Source organism: Cephus cinctus, unplaced genomic scaffold (genome assembly GCF_000341935.2).
Source record: "Cephus cinctus unplaced genomic scaffold, Ccin1 Ccin1_scaffold1295, whole genome shotgun sequence".
NCBI lineage: Eukaryota > Metazoa > Arthropoda > Insecta > Hymenoptera > Cephidae > Cephus > Cephus cinctus.
In genome coordinates, this window is record NW_014333729.1 from 126,843 (window position 1) to 145,206 (window position 18,364).

Below are 18,364 nucleotides of genomic sequence, written 5' to 3' on the forward strand. Positions count from 1 at the left end.
GGGGGGGGGGGGGGGGGGGGGGGGAGAGAAATCATGAGATAGGCCACGTACCGTATGATGGCGACGAGCATGTCGAAACAGCCAGACTGCTTGACAGACTAAGCACGTCCCGAGGAGACTCACCTCGTAGATGGTTCAGCGGATAAGGGATATAGCTGAGGATAAGGATAAGGCGCTGCTGGATTTTCCAGGAGGTAGAGGATGAAGAAGAAGAAGAAAAAGAGGAAGACGTTTGCACCAGTAGATTCGTGTCGAGCCGCGTGCGTGAGGGTCCTGTTTGTGGCTATGGAAAGGAAGAAGGCAAAGAGGCTAAGGGGTAGATTGAGAGTGTGGGAGCAGTCGGGTTGGTCGCTAAAGAAGAAAAATAAAAGGAGTAGGAAAATAAAGATAGTTAAAGATGGAGGATGCATTGAAAAGGCCCTCAACTTCTTTTGACGTTAATGCGAATTTAATGTGCGGGTATTTCGCATTCGTACCGTATACCTGGCAACGCCAGCGTCGCCGTTACTACCAACGTCAGTATCGTCCCCACCGTCGCATCACTAGCTTCATGAGCAATAGCCATCCACAGCCAGTGGCGCCAGCAACCCAAGTCGATGCCAGCGGCGAAAGCACAATCCACGAGCTGTAAGCTGTTTGGATTATTCCTCGTCGTACTACTTTATTTATGTTCATCTCACCCGGAAGACGTAAAGCAAAAGATTCTTTGGGCGGCAGCCTGCTCGGGTATCGACCAAGAGTACCAACCACCGTATCTGCCACGGTAAACCCTTGGCCGTCCATTCATACCACATTATACTTTATACCGGCATTCTCGGCGTTAAAGCATTCTTTCACATTTTCTTAAGACCTGCTGTGACATCTATATTCACACGCACATTTCTATACAGATTCAGACGTCTTTGAAAATTCTTTATGGTCAATACAGACTTCACAGTATGTGGATATACCGGAAATAAAGTCTCTTAGGGTTGAAAAAACTGCTTTCCGTTGTTCCTGACCTGGCAAGAAAGAGCTCTTTTGTAAAAACTAAATTTCAATTAATTTTATTTTACAGAAAATCCTGAAGTATTTCTTAAGGTTTTCATGGCGTCTTAGCATGTGTTATAGAAGATTCTTTTAGGTTTTTCAATATTCTCCTTTGCGACATGTTTCAAACTCACATTGCCTATTCTCTCAGCGATGATTCAGATCATTGAATGACATGATGTTATTTCAGGAGCTTTCATTTACCGCCATTAACGTCCATTGACTTATCCACCTTCATGCAGGCTTTTTAGCCCTCGCACACTTCTGCTTGATTCTACCCGATTTCGTTGTTACTCAGACTCCTATTAATATCAGACTTTCTTAGTTCGCTTTTCTCTCCAATCAGCTAAATCTCCAGTGCATATAGGGTCCTTTTCTCTTTCATTCCTTCTTTCGTCATCTGTCTTTTACTGGAGCCCACACTCGCCTTACCACTCTGTTTATATACTGATATACCTGTCAATGCAGTCCATCCGCTTTGAGAGTGACCCCTGAATTACGTTCACGAATAACTAAACCAATAAAGCAAGACATTGTTCTATCCTAATTTATAAACGTATTTCATATTTGGAAGCTTCTACGTTTATTTGGATATTGTAGATGAAGTTATCCGGCCTCCTTATTTAGCCTGCTCTGCAGATTTCCAACGGAAGCTGTCCAGAGCAGCAGTGATTCCGTCGGAATGGAAAACTGAAGAAATAAAGAAAAGAAGAGTTTGATAAGGTCCATTTTGGTAGTCGGGACATGTACCTTGCTCAAAGACGGACGCCTGTAGGAAAAAGAAAGGGATAGAAGAACACAGCCGCAAGATGGAGACCAAGAGAATTCGGTAGGCAGAACGCGCGAGAAATGAAATGTCAGATTAAAATTCCAGTCGACGCGGTGAATTTCAAGTTCCAGGCGATCGAAGTTAAATGAAATGGTGGAAAGTTGGCATTTCTTTTTGTAACAGCTCACGGCAACGCAGAAAGACCATCCATGCCCTCCGACCCTTCAAAGCTTTAAGTAAAATAACGCGCACTTCACGTTTCCAGCCTCCGCCTCCTCGTTCCCTGCTGACTTCTGCGCGTGACATCAACCGTGCACGCTGGTTCTATTGTGCGACCTGAAAGAGTTGGCGCCCGACAATGCACCATCTCCTGGTTTTACTTGCGCGATCCGACGTTGTGTTCCTTGCCCTGGCTTTAACCTTTCCTCTTTCTTTCCCTTTTCCGTCTTTGACACGCCTTTCCTCGGCGCCCCTTTATTTCGCATTTCTCACTACCCACTTTTCCACGTGCGCTTGTTTCACGGTATGGACGACAATAAATACAGAGGAAGTAACACTGTAAACTCGTCCAGTGAAATATAATGCGGCACCCGGAGATCGTGATAGCGTAACGAAATTTTTCGGGCAAGCTTAAGGAAGCTGTGACTTTTTCGACGATTTTTCGACCCCCCAACTCTCGGTGACGTCTAGAGCTAAGCTCCTTCGTTGAAATTGAAAATGAGGAACGATGAGGCGAAAGCTAAGGGGGTGTAAAGGTTATGGGAAAAGTTAATGCCAGAGAATTGTAGGGAGCTCACGGTTGTAAGCGCGTAATTATATAGCAACGTATATGGAACCTGGATAATAGTCGGTAGTATTCGCCTAAGGAGCATGGACTGTTTTTGCGGTAAAGTTACGGTAAGAGTAACTGAGCATAGCAAGGGGGAGGATGAAGCAAAGATAAAAAAAAGAATAGACACGAGGAACGACCGCGCAGGATAAATACAATAGTTCGCCAGACAAAGGATACGTATTGCACCGGCAGCCAGGAGGAGAGTCAGGACGTATCCTGAAGCGTAGCTCCCTGTACTACTTGGTACGTAGACCCTAGACACCATACGCGCCGTTAGTCGTTACGGTGTCTGAACTACGTAGGTTAGGATTCGCAAGGCGCGCTAGAGAATGAATTAATCGAGGACCAAGTCTGGCAGGACTCCAGTCGGCAACGCCGCCGACGACGTTGGCCTCCTTCCGCATGCACAATCCTTATTGTAGTTAACCGAGAGAGACCTGCATACATATACCGCGGCTCTTCGCCAACCGTCAGTATTATGGAGCAGCCCTTGCCTTTTCCTACCCACCCAGTCTTCTGTCTATGCGTATCCTATTTGAGGTACCCAGAATATATTGACCGTTCCGAGGAAACTCTGCCTCTAGGCTTCATTCATTCTTATGCACGTGGAAAAAAAAAAAAATGTCTTCGTAGACGTTGCATATATAGTTGCCTACTTACCGAAATTGTCTCTCTAGATTGCCAGATATCCAGCAAACACAATGCGACATTTACACTTAAACTCTGATAGAGTTTTCTGTTTAGGGGGTAGTTACGTAATCGGGTGTCTTATAACTATTACATCCCCATGTCGAAAATTGTAACATTGTCGATATGAAATTGTTACTTAAAGTTTTTACTTGGTAGACATATTAGATATCTAGACTCTTCTATTTCTCTGTTCGCATGCTTATTCGTCCGGACTTTAATGGAAGATAACTGGGCGAGTGTGTCGCGCTTCAGGGCGCATTGTGCTCTGAGCCGTCACGTGAAATGAAGTGAATCTGGTGAGCGAAAGGATGTGAGTCCGTTCTTTGTCCATCGACGCAGGCAGGCAGATTATGGGCCAGATACGCTTCACTGGAAACCCAATGACCAATGAGTGTTTTCCTCGAGGTCGACAAATGTCGATGAGCCGTATGTGTATGTTGAATTTACTGGTGTATTCTGCTTAGGAATTTATACTCTCTCTGTCCATTCAAGTGTCTTCATTGATTCTTTTCTGTCTTTTTATTCGTTAATGTTCCTATAAGCCGATCTGTTGAAAAATAAAAGCTTGATCCAACCTCTTATGGACTTTCGATACTTTATCGCATATTATTTTATGCCGGGATGAATACTTCTGGGTTGGGATTATACGGGGGTAGCTCCATGGGGTAAACGATACGCACTCTTCCTGCCCAAAGCCAGAAGCATAGGAATGCTGGATTATAACGGACAAGTGCTCTGCTGACTGACTCTCAATCCTTCCTTTGGATTTCTACGCGCTGTATGGATTGTTTAATAGTATATTGTGCACCGAGAGCAAAAACGGGCGTAGAGACGCCGCGTATAAAGTTGAGGTTTCCCAGGCGAGGCCGAGGGGTTCTCAACTTTATACAAGGCACAAACGCCCGTTTTCTCTCGCGGTTCACATACTGTTTTCTTCAACAGCGGAGCGAACGCGAGTTTTCACGTAGTGGGTGATTCTTGGGTCGGTGCAAATAAGGAGGTTAGTTTGGTAACTTAGGAATTCACAATGAAACGTCTGTGCATCGTACAGCTTACGTGAAAAAAAAAAAATTGCCCCGGTGGTAGCTGGTCGTTGGATTCGTCGGCAAATGTCACCTCACTCCTATTCAATTTTTCAATCTTCCACGTTTCCCCATTCGAGAATTGCCCGTTTTCCCTCGTCTGTTGAAAAAAATATTTTTACCGATTTTCTCTTTACCGTATCTATATTTAAAAAATGGAGAATAATGAAAAGCGTTTTTTACAACTTGACGTTAGCCTCGATTAAGCTTTTAGCACAAATAAATCGTATTACGTAACCAGTCATATGATTTTGTTAAACTTTTCTTGCCTCACAAGTTATTTCAGACTCTTTTACAAATCGTATTCATCAATAAAATTGAGACAAGTTTGTAATTATTGAAAAAGTATATTCCAACACGAGTATACCAACTTTATAATTAAATACTGCTATACTTATATGAATAATTAACAAGTCAGTGTAAATTAAAAATTACATTGTAAGTTACACTTATGTGCGTAACCGCACCTTGTTATGAAAGTCTTTTCGAAACAAATTTTTTTAGTTGTCCGGGTATAGTTACACTGAACCACAATCTGATCAAGATGCGCAAGGACGAAAGCTCACTCATTCTTGAAATGAGCTATACTTCTAAGAAATTTTCGTTGCCTAGGCCGGCTGTATTTTTTGACATCATTCCCGCGTAATAGACATCTTGTATAATCAATTGATTCATATTGGCATAGTACGGATTAAGCTAACTTTATGTAAAAGCGTTGACTGGTAAGTCTTGACTCTACGTACGTTTCCTACTATCTCTGATTTGAAAAAACTGGTCAAAATTTTGACAAAGGACTTTCATCCGTCATTTCTTTTCTCGGTTTGACGTTTCCCTTTATTCGTAAATGTCTCCCTTTTTGTTTGTCGCTCGAAAAATAAACTCACTCGCCAAGTGCACTCTGCTTCACATCATTTGTCCAAATTAACGAATCGGCCAATCGACTGAAGGGATCACGGAGCCATTTTCCAAAAATCGAGGAAACCATGAATGGAAGATTCGTTGTAAAATACGAATTCCCTTACACGCCGGAAATTGCATCGAGCAATTTATTATCAGAGAGGGGGTAGGCAGTAGAAGGGATGCAGTGGATTAAAGCGGTGGCCAAAGCTTTCCAAATTCGCTTGGTAACTGTTTTTAATGGGAAGCAAAAGCCGCCCTTTCGCCATTTTGTAGCTGCTGGTTTCCGGCTGTACTTAACAATTGTGATGCTTAATGTTTTTGAGCTTTAATATCTCTTCAGGGATAAAAGTTCGTGAATTCTCGCTGAATTACGTAATTAGATTTAGCATCTGCTGCTACGTTATAAAACCTCAGTTTTCTCTGTGTTGCGTTTATGCAATTACAAATTAAAGCAAATTAAATTGTCGTGGCATTAAGCGATAGAAAGTTCGTTTTTGCATTCTTGAATACTGGAGTCCGCGTGGCGAGTTTCCGAAGTACTCTAAGTGTGCACGCCTGAATGAGAAATACTCTTGTGAAAACACAAAGTAGAAGCCGCCCGTTTAACCCCTCAAGCCATTGCTGAATGGAATAGTGGAAGTCAGTGGGATTTTCTGCAATCTCGCTTAAATGCAGTTTAGGACAGTGCAATAATGCTTCTGGCACACTGCCACAGGAAGGAGTACTTATTACCGATTCGAGGCACGTTTTGCATATCTCAGCTTCCTTCTTGTAAATTAAAACTTCTTCTTCTCTTTTTTTACACAACATCTATCCTATGCAACGACTTCCCTTCTTAAAGCCTTTCTGCCAAGCTAGCACCCTACCTACCACTATGCTGCCCCCATATCCTTTTCTAGCATGTCATCGTCGTCTGCTTTTTCCATTTTTCTTTAATTTTCAAAAGCTCACGACACCGAGACGAAAGAATTGTTTCTCCAACTAAAACTTCTTACTTCTTGCAACGATCCCCGCGATTCTACTACACAGACCCTTTCAACGCCTTCAAACCCTCTCTCAATCTTTTAAAGGTCGTTTTCTATTATTTTTACACTCTATGCCATACCAACCGAGGATTGTTATTACTGCATCGAGAGATTCCCGTTACCGAAAGTATTCCAAATCCTCGCTCGATCGATTATTATATTTTATTTTCCACTCATAAAAGGAGAATGTAGGTATAATGCGGTCTCTCTATCAGGTCTTAACCCCTGCCGCAAGGATTCTCCTCTATATCCATAATACTCAAAAAGCAGGAAAAGATTTTCATCCCCTGCGTAAATATGTCTATCTCTCGGAAGCGGTATAATAATACTTCCACCAGATTCTAACAGGATCCTAGGGAGCAACGGCATGCCACTTTATGGTGACTCCCATAACTTTCAAGATAGCGATTCTGTTTCCCATATACGTAGATATACATAGACATTTCCTTCTGGTCTCTTGGAACGTTTTTTCGAGAGCTCACTCGAGCTCAATGGCGACGAGTATAGAGGGCGAACGAGAATGGTTGGATGGTTTTAGGCTCTTTTCCATGGTGCTTCTGGCATTGGTGTTGGCAGTCCCTTGTTGTTTGGTGATTTTAGTGATTGTGTTCGTCCTTCAGAGAGCACGCCATGTCGGTCCATGTCTTTTTTCTACGAGAACACTTAATCTTGCGCGTTGCGCGTTTCTATCACGATGTTCTCGAAGAAGCCCGAAAGCACGAGCTGGTGTTCTCTCACGATAACTTGGTGTTCTCAAAAACGGGGACAAGAGTGCTCCTAGCGCGGTCGGCCCAGACGTCGACGAGGAATATTCCTCGCTTTTCTAAAACGAAACAGTCAGATACGCTCGCTTTCCTCCGTAAGGAATTTTTTCACCTCTGAGTTGGTCACGACCCTAAGAGAACCATGCTACTTTTATGTACGAAGGCCTGGAAGTTTCTTAGCTTTACAAGGAAAGCCACGAAATTTCAGCTTCGGTTGAAACTTTGCCCGCGAAAGAACTCCTTCCTTTATATCAAATTTTTCTGCAAGAAGCGCTCGATATTACGATTTCAATGGTAGTTACTTCTTGCCTGTGACGGTATTTCAATTAAGTGCCAATTCGCGTCAAAGGAAAGGCTAACGAATCTGATGACAATAACGGGTTAATGTCGGCAGCGATATACATCTACCTTTTGATTGGCCGAATATCAACGCTCTTTTGAATTTCTTTGAGAAAGTACCTCAGTGCATTGTTAATACTTGAAGAGAACTTTCATGAATGTCCCATGATTCTCGACGTTACTCGAGGAAAGACGAATGACCCTGCAAGACGGGTAGATGAATTAGGGAAAGTTAGCTGATTCTGGTTGACAGCTTAACCCCTTGCTGGGATTTCTTTTTCGATATCAGGTCAAAACCCATGAGTATCCGCCCTAAGAGAGCCTTCATTTCCGGCATACTCGGACCAGTCCGGCGAAGACGAATGAGGCCTAAACGAACGTCTGGTCAAAACATTTGACCTCGGTCATATGCCATCTTACGAACTCCACGTTACTAACGTTCCGATCTAAAAATTCTTCTTCGTCACAGAATACACTCGCAATCTTCTTCATCTACCACTCTTCATATCCTGACTGAACGTTCTCTGTCACCCTGTGGAATAATATCTGCCACATTCTGGAAGATGTCTATACTGTCTCAGAGATAGGACATTTCGATTTTCCCCGTATGCCTTTTTGAGTGACGTTTTTTAAAATCGTTTGGTATTCCCATTTTCTCCTTCGACAGTCCACTGTTTGCTTTTGAACCACCCCCCACTTCCAACGCTGTTCTAATGTCTAACGTCCTTGCCAGAGAAATGCGCAGTCTGCTGCAATTTACGTAGTATTGACCTCTCATACACTTACCATTACTCTGTTAGAACGGTGTCGCCTTTCTCGCTGCTTGCCGAGTCACAAGATAGATAGATATCCATCTGGTTAGATAAATAGATATAGATAGATGGATCTCTCATGTAACGCACGCCCTTCTTCGTATCGGTGACTCCAGCACGTCCAGTGACATAAAAGCATTTGACATCATACTAAGGTTTTTTCATCTCCTTTTTTTTGTACATCATAAAATTCGCTATTTTTATCCAGTCATAATCCAAACCCCTATAACGAGATTGTAATCGAAATCCAATACTGTCAAATATATGTATAGCATGTGAATCAACAAAATAATTTACACACACATCACGCACTGTACGGTACAAAATAAAAATCAAATTAAATTTGCCTTGAAGCATAATCTCCTGGACCGTGAGATCGCATTTTATGCCTTTGTCATCCCTAAGAAAAAATAATTTTTTGCTTCTGCCGTATCGAAATCTTAAGTTCCATAAGTTCACAACTAACGTGTGTGAACACCTAGCATTTCAACTATTAGCATCTCACAAATAGACTTCATATTTACTTGCATCCGTCATAGCTGCACAGTTCTTGATAAGTTTTAACAATAGTTTAATTGACTTATCACTTAAAATCACGTTTTTAAAGAATGAGATGCCAACTTCTCGTACCGCTTGTTAGCATCTCATCGAATTTCACATATATGAGGATAGAAGAGGAAAACCCTGCACAGTTTTATCCCCTAGGAAAATTATCTCAATAGTTCTAACGAATAAACCACGTGCGAAACAGTTTTATCATATTTATCAGCATCTCAGCTATACTGTAGTGAGATGCTGACATTTAGGGGTGAGTTCCGGACTCCCTCGCGGGTGGAATGCACAGTTCTAGTCGATTCTAGCCGACCGATATCGTTGTACTCGTGCCAATACATATTTTTAATAATTATTTATAGATGACGAGAAACCGAAACTCTTTTCGAGGGTATGCCGGACGAATTTTAGGTCGAAAGTAAACTTCGATATCCTTCAAACAGCACATAATATTTACACTTTATTTTTAATTTAACATTATTTAAATGAAACTTGGAAAATTCTTGACGATTAGTTCTCCAAAAATTATAATTTTTTGTTAGGCTACAAAGACGTTTTATAACATTTAGAATCGATTGAGCGATACCATTTGGAGCAAGAAAAAATAATCACCTAAAAATTATTATGGCAACTGATATAAGTAAAATAAATACCTGTTATCTGTTTTCGGTAATGTATTATCTTAAAAATGTTACATTATCATAATTATGTGATGACAAAAAAACAATTTTCCGTAAAATATATAACATATGACAAAAAAGAACCTCAGGAACCAGTCAAAATCTAAGGCAAGAATTGCAATTGAAGTTCCTGAGGGTCAAATGAGTCCTAATCTCGGTTCTTATTAAAACCTCAAACCTGCGAAACGGGACATAAGTGCAGTTTCGAGGTTCAAATGAGTTCTGTTTTACTTATTTTTTTCCGATCTAATAAATCTCATATAAGACTGGAAATCCTCGATACATTTTTGAGGCTTAAATGAGTTCAATACCGACTCGAGTACCATATCACAGAAATAACATGAACGCAACAACCGACAACTTTGTTTCAACTTTACAATGACAAAACCGTGATGCGATTGCTCCTGTATTTAAATACTGGATCCATCTATTGTATATTTTTGATGATGAATGATGACTCTGAATAAGCACTCGGGTTATACGTTGTATTCTGGCTGAATAGACAGTTTATAAAGACCTTTATCAGTTACATGTTTACCTGTGTTGAATTGAGACTCTTTTACGTTGTACATTTTTATACTTACTAGCTTAATCCTTCCAATGTAAATAATATAGAATTCTGCTAATGAATTATTGTTCATGCCATATCACTCGCTTTGTTGACCATTCTTCGTTCATTAAATCATTACTCTTCCTCGCAAAAGAAAGGTTCCTGCGTTGAATGTTGGCGTTGGTTTTTTTTTCGAAAGTGTATCATTTTTACAATAAGCTTCAATACTTTTAAAACTTCCACGCTATCTCTGAATTCCTTGTCTACTATAATTATATTATCGTTCTTTAATTAGTTTCATAGTAATTCGACATCATACATCACACCAGACGCGACGTTGAACGCATCGTTTATTCTTGCCATTCGCCAAATATGAACCTAACATTTCTAGATTGTAACCTTTTGTTTATTAACTCTTAACATTAGCTTCATCAGTAGTCGCCGTTTATATACGGTAAAAGTTCTTCTTTGAAATCGATCATTGGAACTCTTTTCAATATACACAATTACACATACGTTCCATCAACGACAACAATAGCTTCTTTCTCATCTGGCGAATAAAGAGTTTTTGCAAAAGGGCAAGTGTGTCATTAAATGAATGTTAATCGAGTGATGTGTCCTAGGCCAGGATAGTTCGGTACAAAGTCACTCATTATAGGGCTTTACTGGCAGAATGTACGCTTCTTTTGATAACGTCATTATGTAATATAAATAATGTTAAGAGAATCTCATAGAATAAATCAGTGCGTAATTTTGTCACAAATTGCTAAATAAGTTCTACCACTACGCTGAGACCTAGATTGATTTTTTCTTTAGTTATTCCTGTTCACCGCTAGGATTCAACGTTTGATAATTTTTGAGGAGTTATATTGCGAAATCCTTCCAGCAATTGTTTAGATCTGTTCGGTTGAGCAAAGCCGAACCAGCAACTTTGGTTATTAAATCCTTATATTATTTTTTTCGTAAACCTTCCCCATGAATGATAAGGGCAGCATCTCATTCCGTTTTGAATTATAAATCCATAATGTGCATAAAACTTACATCGAGCTTTAAGTGCTATTCGTTTTAATGAAGTCACTTCCTTATTACAAATCATACAATTGAATAGGTATTACCTGCACGACCAATACCAGTAGCAATGTTTTTCGGTAATTTTGCACGCGTAGAAATATCGAAGGTTGTCGATTGTTTTATATTTTTCCCGATATGCGAAGATGAAGCTGTAAAATTTTCATTGATCTAGTACTTAGTAGCATCGCGTGAGTTCATGTTCATATGTTTTCCATTTGTCTCAATATAAAATTGTAAACAAATCTTGTCTGCTAATTAAACGTTAAATATTCATATATCCTTGGATTTTTTATCGGTTTCAGATTAATCAAGTGATTTCAATAGCCACAATACGATTTGCGCGTTGTCGAAATTCTACCGAACTTGAATCAAAAGAAAACTAAGATATACAATAAAGAAAAAATTACTGTTAGATGTTGTATATTATTTTTATGCGTCGAAATTATACTTTGCCACTTACACTATTATTCAGATATACTGTTCGCTTTTCTTCGCTAACGTCGTGTTTACAAATTCATCGAAAGCTAAGTCAAAGTCAAAGAGAAATCGTTAATACATTTAGTCCTCGCAATAAACTCGCTCGCATTGATAATTATTTTCCATGTTTTTATTCCACTTCCGTAGAACAGTATTTTAGGTTGACGCTGCAAAGCAACAGAGAATTTGCTAGATTTCACACAAATGTTCCTGCGGAGTCGTATAAATTTTAACTAGATGTAGCGGTAAACGATCGATCACAATTGCAAAACTTTGGTTCGTAGCAGCGCGCAGGTGTCATCAAGGCCCCAAGTACTAGCTAACCTGAAACAATCACGTCTACTGTCCTGTCCGCTTTGTCCCGTTAGTACAGTTTTTATTCTTTTTTCCCAGAAATCACAGAAATTTTTACCTTGAAGCAGGCAAACTTTACTACCACATAGCAGTAAATTTCGCTTCATGTTTTTTACTATATTCTGCAGGTTAAAAATTAATAAAACTACCTAGTTTGCCGTTACATCCCAGTGTTATTAGGTTCGTGGGTATTTTGACCACGCATTCCACAGCAATATTTACTTGAAAATTGTCTTCATGCAAGTATACTTTTGTGTATAAATAGGTCAAGCACGTTACTTTCCGTTTTCAATGAAAATCTAATAACGTTAGTGAGTGACTAACATGAGCAAATTGCTATGTAAACCCTATCTATATTATAAATTATTAAGTAGAAATTTGATTTTCCTAATGAGCGCATCGTCGTTTAAATTCGCTTTTCTTTGCTGTTTTTTATAACATCATAATTAATAATATGTCAAGCACAAATAACCGTACGGCTATGCGCTCTGTGTTAAAAATATCACTGAAGGTAGAAAGAAGCAATTAGGTATTCGCTTATTTTCGCCTTTTTTATAAAGAAGGGGAAAGCGGGGGAATTGCACTCACCTAAAGGAGGTCTAGAATTATTAAGCGAATGTTCATCCAACTTATTAATGTAATATATACAAATTTCTGGCTTAAACTCTCGGGTGTAAGCATAAAGTAAACTTACTTTCGGTATAATTTATTAAAATATTTAATTCTTGTGATTTCGAGAAGTTCACCCGTTCTCCCCTAAGGAAATCGATTTCAACTTCTCGAATTTTTAGAATAAAATAAAACTGTTGATAAATCTTGAAACTATAATTTCCTAAACGTATATCTGTAAAAAACGTTGTGTGCGAATGTTGACAGTATAACAATACTTAGTTCGGCAAAATAGAATTTATAAGCTCTTTATCATTTCTTACATTATCGTGGCTGGTGGCTCTTTATATTGTAATATAACACTTATTTAATTAACCATTAATTATAAAACACTATGACAGAGAAGACACTACTAACAATGAGAGCTTTGAACCGTTCGAGCGATAATGCACAATCGATGATAGGCGGATATAAAATAAAAGGAGTACAATATAGATAAATGCCGTTTAAAACAAATTACCACATTTCGCCAACGCAAACACACTATATCTAAGAGTATACTAACATGGAGAATCGTGGTGACAACTCTTGTATGTACGTGATCGTGATAAGCCAGCTGTAGCCAGGAAGCTTCCAATATGTAGGCACCTCGTGCCCTTCAGTGGGATGTCTTCTAGCGAGCTCCAATCCGCCAAAAGAATCATGCGTTTAACCACTGGATAATGGTAAATACAATTCTAATAGAGTAACGTCCTATTAAGCACTTCTATATTATTTCCGATAAATACCTGTTGTTTCCGTATTCGATGCCTACAGGCAAATGGGAAGAGCTAGATCCTTCCCTCTGTGAAGCTAGTAAAATTTGTAATAAGTGGGAGGGCACGAGGGTGCTGGCATCTAGAATCAATTCGGGGCGCAAATACAGTTGTCGCGTTACAATATTTTTCATAAAATTGTACACGCCGGAAATTTTCACGAACTGAATATATTATTAGTGACATTTATAAAATAGCTTGATTATTACAGCAGTAATTCTCATCAATTGTTATTTGATTCGTTGAGGCAACCACACCCGTGGCAGCACTCGATATACATACATCGTATATTATATAGGTTATTTAAAGTCTCGCCAGGAAAATTGTACTGTATAATATTTTTAATATAGACACATACGTGATAGGTGAATAAGCGAGTATGCGGTAACATCATCATCAGAACTGAAGAACGCTGAATGAAATGCTTCATATCGGAATCATCATTATCATCCCACGTCATCCCGGTTTATAAATATCGAGTCTACTAGCAAATCTACGAGACTGATCAACCAATCGAAGTGGAGCGTCATTTTCAGGACCCTAATGATTTCACGGCTCCGTCTGTACTCTGCAGATACATGAGAAGAATCGACGTATCGATTATCAGAAGCTCGTCGAGCCGTGTAGCGTGGTGCACGCTAATAAGCCTCGTTCTGCAAAGAGCAGCGAATTAAAAAAGCATAGAAAGGACGATGGTACCGCAAAATCGCACAGTCTGTGGAGTCAGGACACCAGGACGTTGGAGTGAAACAAAGTAGATAGACGGTGGTATCGGTATTGGGTCCCGTTTATTTTTTCGTATTTTCGCAAGGGAAATTACTAGCAGCTGGTAGGGAGAGATACTTAAGTACCTGTACCAGCAAGAAATTTATAACTGAAATAAAACGTGCGTAGAAATAAAATTTATGAAACGGGTTAAGCGTAAAAAGTACGAAAATGATTTCTTTATCAAATAAATTGCTCGGCACACGCAGACAAAAATTATTGTCGCAGCAATATACTAATATTCAATCGACACTGTTGAATTACTTGTAAAGAAAAAAAAAAGGAAGGAATAGAAAATGTAACTGATCGTTGCGATGCATGTAAGTCAACATTGGCACATATTCGTACAATTGCTTGCAACAACAGTAATTCTTAACTTTCTACTGAATTTAAAATTTAACGCTTTTTAAAGTAAGTATTACATAAATCTACGGTCGATTAGGAGTAATGTAAATTTACATTATTTAATGAAGTGTTTATGGATAAGACATTTTATTATACTATTAGACCAAATGTGTGGAAATGAAACAATCAAGTTCATCATCACTTCATCAGTCAATTTAAAGCGCTATAATATTCAATTCTGATACGTGTTTTACCCGTGTTACTCGAATAAATCGTTAAATTTCAATTATATTTTTGAAGAAATTCGGTAAAACGTACTATTTTTATATGTATATACAAATATTGACAACTACAATTCTTAGCGAAAGCAAGATTTACAAATCACATATCGCATTCCTCATTTCGAACATCCCGATGATCACAAATTCAAATCCCCCTATTGGCATCATAAATAGTGTAACCACCAGCTGTGAAGTCCCACGCACATACCTATGTTCTTTAAATTTTGTTTTAATTACAATATTATGGCAGTCGCATGTTTAATGTATTTTAATTAAAGTAATTATTACTTTAATGTTTGCAGAACATTGTTTTCCATGCAAAAGTATTAATGACATTTACCAGTGTAATAACAACAATCATATGTCAATCTCTTCTAATATTAGAGAGGTAAATTTCACTATTATATTTGTGTAAATTTAACCATGCCACGTAATATAATACCTAATACTAGAATCAACGAAGAAATTTTACTCTACTGTAGCCGTAGTCGTTACTGCACAAAATGCTGTTTCTATGTTTGCCAAAGGTTGTAGTAACAGACATTGCAATTTTTCTTGCAGTGACGAATTATTTTTTTCCAATTCATCGGAAAAGAATTTCAGACGAAATATTTGATGAACAATTTCGATAATGTTCTCTCTTTCAATTTAAAGAATACTATAAATTCCCAAAATTTGGAAAAAAAAGAGTTGCACTTTGTTACTTAAGCCCCTGCTAAGTAAGTAAGTATATATATATATTATCACGTCATTAGCCTCACAAGGCTAGAATCGGTTGACTGTCATGTTTAACATGCGGAACGCAGTGCCGTCCCTTAAAGTCGCATTAACTGAAATAACCGGCCAAGAACTCCAGGGTCTCGAATATATAATGTAATAATATTAGACTAATTCCTATCGTAAAATAATTTCATGCGACACATCAAGACACCATTATGACGAGAAAGACTCTGTACCTGCAGCGAGAACAGCACCTTCAGTCTCGCCCGAGGGAGGCTGCCTACGGTCAAGCCAGAGAGCGTGGAGGAACGCCACTGCCAGCAGAGACCACCATCCCGCTACGGACACCTTCGATAAAGTAAGGAGCAGACCCGACGAGAATATCGCCATGGACAACCTATCGTTACTCAGTTCCGGTACCGATGCTTAGCTAACGGCATCCGTACTGAAGAGGGAGCTACCCTAGGCAGAGGAGAAAGGACCCTCCGCCATTTCGACGTCCCCTTTACGCAGGACCGGACGAAAATATCCACCCGACATCACCTGGACATCCAGGAGTGACGGTAGCAGCCCGTTCTGATTATTACTGCGTTCCAACTCTCGCGATAAGCCGACGTACGCCAATGTATCGTGCGTAGACTTCAGTGGAACCCCGAATTCGCAGACCATCCATCCAAGTATCACAACTGAACGATTAAACGGAGACTCGCGTGAATATTTGATCTCGTAAAGATCCTCTCGCATCGGTTTGCGATATCATAATTCTGTATCGTTAAAGTATCTTTTATAATTAATCCATTGGTATGTTTCGTATATTTCGCGCGTAAGCCACGGATTGGCAGAAAACTTCCGCGTAGACGATTGGCCGAGCGAGCCGTACCAGCTCTCCCGTGAGGGAGCTAGCCTCGACCGGTAGGAAGAAGAACCCTCAAAATTCATTTGTTTTACGTTAGCCGTCTTGGCCGGTCTCGCTAAAGTAATTATCTCGCATGGGTTTCGAAACGTAACGCTTAGGTAAGTACTTTTGTCTAAAAGGCAAAATCTTTTCTATCTTGGCTTCCGTGCATGGGCACGTAAAGATCGGTTTCGTTTCATTCCTCCGAGTTTCGACCTAGGAGATGTTCGCGTTTCGCCAGCCAGGAAAAGATTCCGTGCCTTCCGTTATTAATTTCTGTATTTTCGAAATTTATTATTGAGTTTAGACTAATGCACATTCTCTGGCGTCAGTCTTCTGCCCGGCTGAATGATGGTGCACAATCGAGATTTGCTTTGGCGTAGTTGACAATGATAGTTTACATAAATATAAAATATAATACAAATTATAACCCCTTCGCAGTGTAACAAAAACTATCTTTCTGTGACATTTTTATTGTAAAAAAAAAGGGGGGAAGGGTCTGATTTACCCGATAATTTCATTATTTAAGGTTTTCAGGATAGCTGAATCCAAATTTGATAACCAATATTATGATCCAATTTGTTTGAAGAATAACTAATTTAATAGCTTAATATAATGCCGCTCTGGTAGTCACGAAACGAGGAAGTGGCAATTTTTCACATCATGTTTTATTTTCTGTTTTTTAAATTTTTATATTCTTTAATTAATTTTTTTTAATAGCAAATTTGCATTTAATGACTAGAAACTTTCGAAAACCCATTTTTACAATAACCCAACTATTTTTAAATTTTTGATTTACCATATTGTATGTCTATCATTTTGAAGTTTAAAATGTTGATATCAAAATTCAACCACCCCAAAAACTTTAGGACGTCATTTTTATTAAAATTACAACAGTATAACCGCTTTTATTTAGATGTGCATATACACTTCATGCAGCAAAATGACACGATTTTGTTCTTCGTATAAATGTGTTACTGTTAGTAAAGGGGTTATAGCTTACATTTAGAAATTAACACAAAAATAAGATTTTCAGTGCTTTGCCGTGTTTATAAATAGCTGACAAGGAGCGATAGATGCGCTCCGCGATCGAAACGTCTGAAGTTTATCGTAGCTAATAGTAATGTGAACTTTCTAACATTACAGTACATATCATATCACAATGGTATATATCTAAGGAAATTGAAAAGTAGACAAACAGGCAACACTAAACAGCCAGTAAATTTAAAAAGTAAAAAAGACCGCCATGGTCTTTCTTCGATTCCCTCTTCTTCGTCGTCGAGGATCTTCCTCTTCCATCTGTCCACGTGTGCGTACGAGTATTCTCAATAGATGGTTGACTCGGCAGAAAATATAGTATAGGATCGTTGAAGTTCCTTTCCTACGAACCATATGAAGCATGGGAATTGCTCTCCAAAGCCCGCCAGCCGACATATATCTATAGAACATCTAGCTGCTGGGATAAAGAATCGAGTGCAAAAAAGTTTTCGCATTATACATATATCTCCTAAAGAGTCGGGAGACTATATTTGATCGTTTCGCCAGTACTGGCTAAGGATGAGTAACGCAGCTGAAATGAATGAAAATAAAAAGGAAAAAGATATATATAACCAAACCATAGATTTTTCCTAGCCTTAAGGTCGACTCTATGGAAAACTCTTGGGTCATGAATTATACACGGAGAGAAAAATTTCAGAAAAGTGACCGTGCTCTTTACTTCAAAGGAGATGCGAACGACGTTTATAGGAGAAATTTATCGATTAAAAAAGGGCAAATTTTAATTCTTCAAAGAAAAATTTCAATTTGTAACAGAATATTTAAAAGAAGGGTGTTAATTTTTATCATCTAGCAGAGTAAAAATTTTGATTTTTTGTCTAAAATTCAACATTTTAATCTTACGTAGAAGAAAATTTGATAGTCGTGTTGTAACTAAATCAGAAATTTACTAAGAAATTTTACTGTCCAGGTGTTCCGCTCCGTAGTTTCTTGTATCTAGGTATTGGATGTG

The 18,364-nt window shown here is 38.9% G+C and overlaps 1 long non-coding RNA gene across 1 annotated transcript; it reads right to left on the reverse strand.

The window, feature by feature from the left end:
* Positions 1-11,504: 11,504 nt before the first annotated feature.
* On the reverse strand, positions 11,505-13,372 carry LOC107272821. Its single transcript, XR_001539061.1, has 2 exons — positions 13,324-13,372; positions 11,505-13,250 (listed from the first exon to the last, which is right to left on the reverse strand). It is a non-coding gene; the product is annotated as an uncharacterized LOC107272821 (long non-coding RNA).
* Between the last annotated feature and the right edge of the window lie 4,992 nt (positions 13,373-18,364).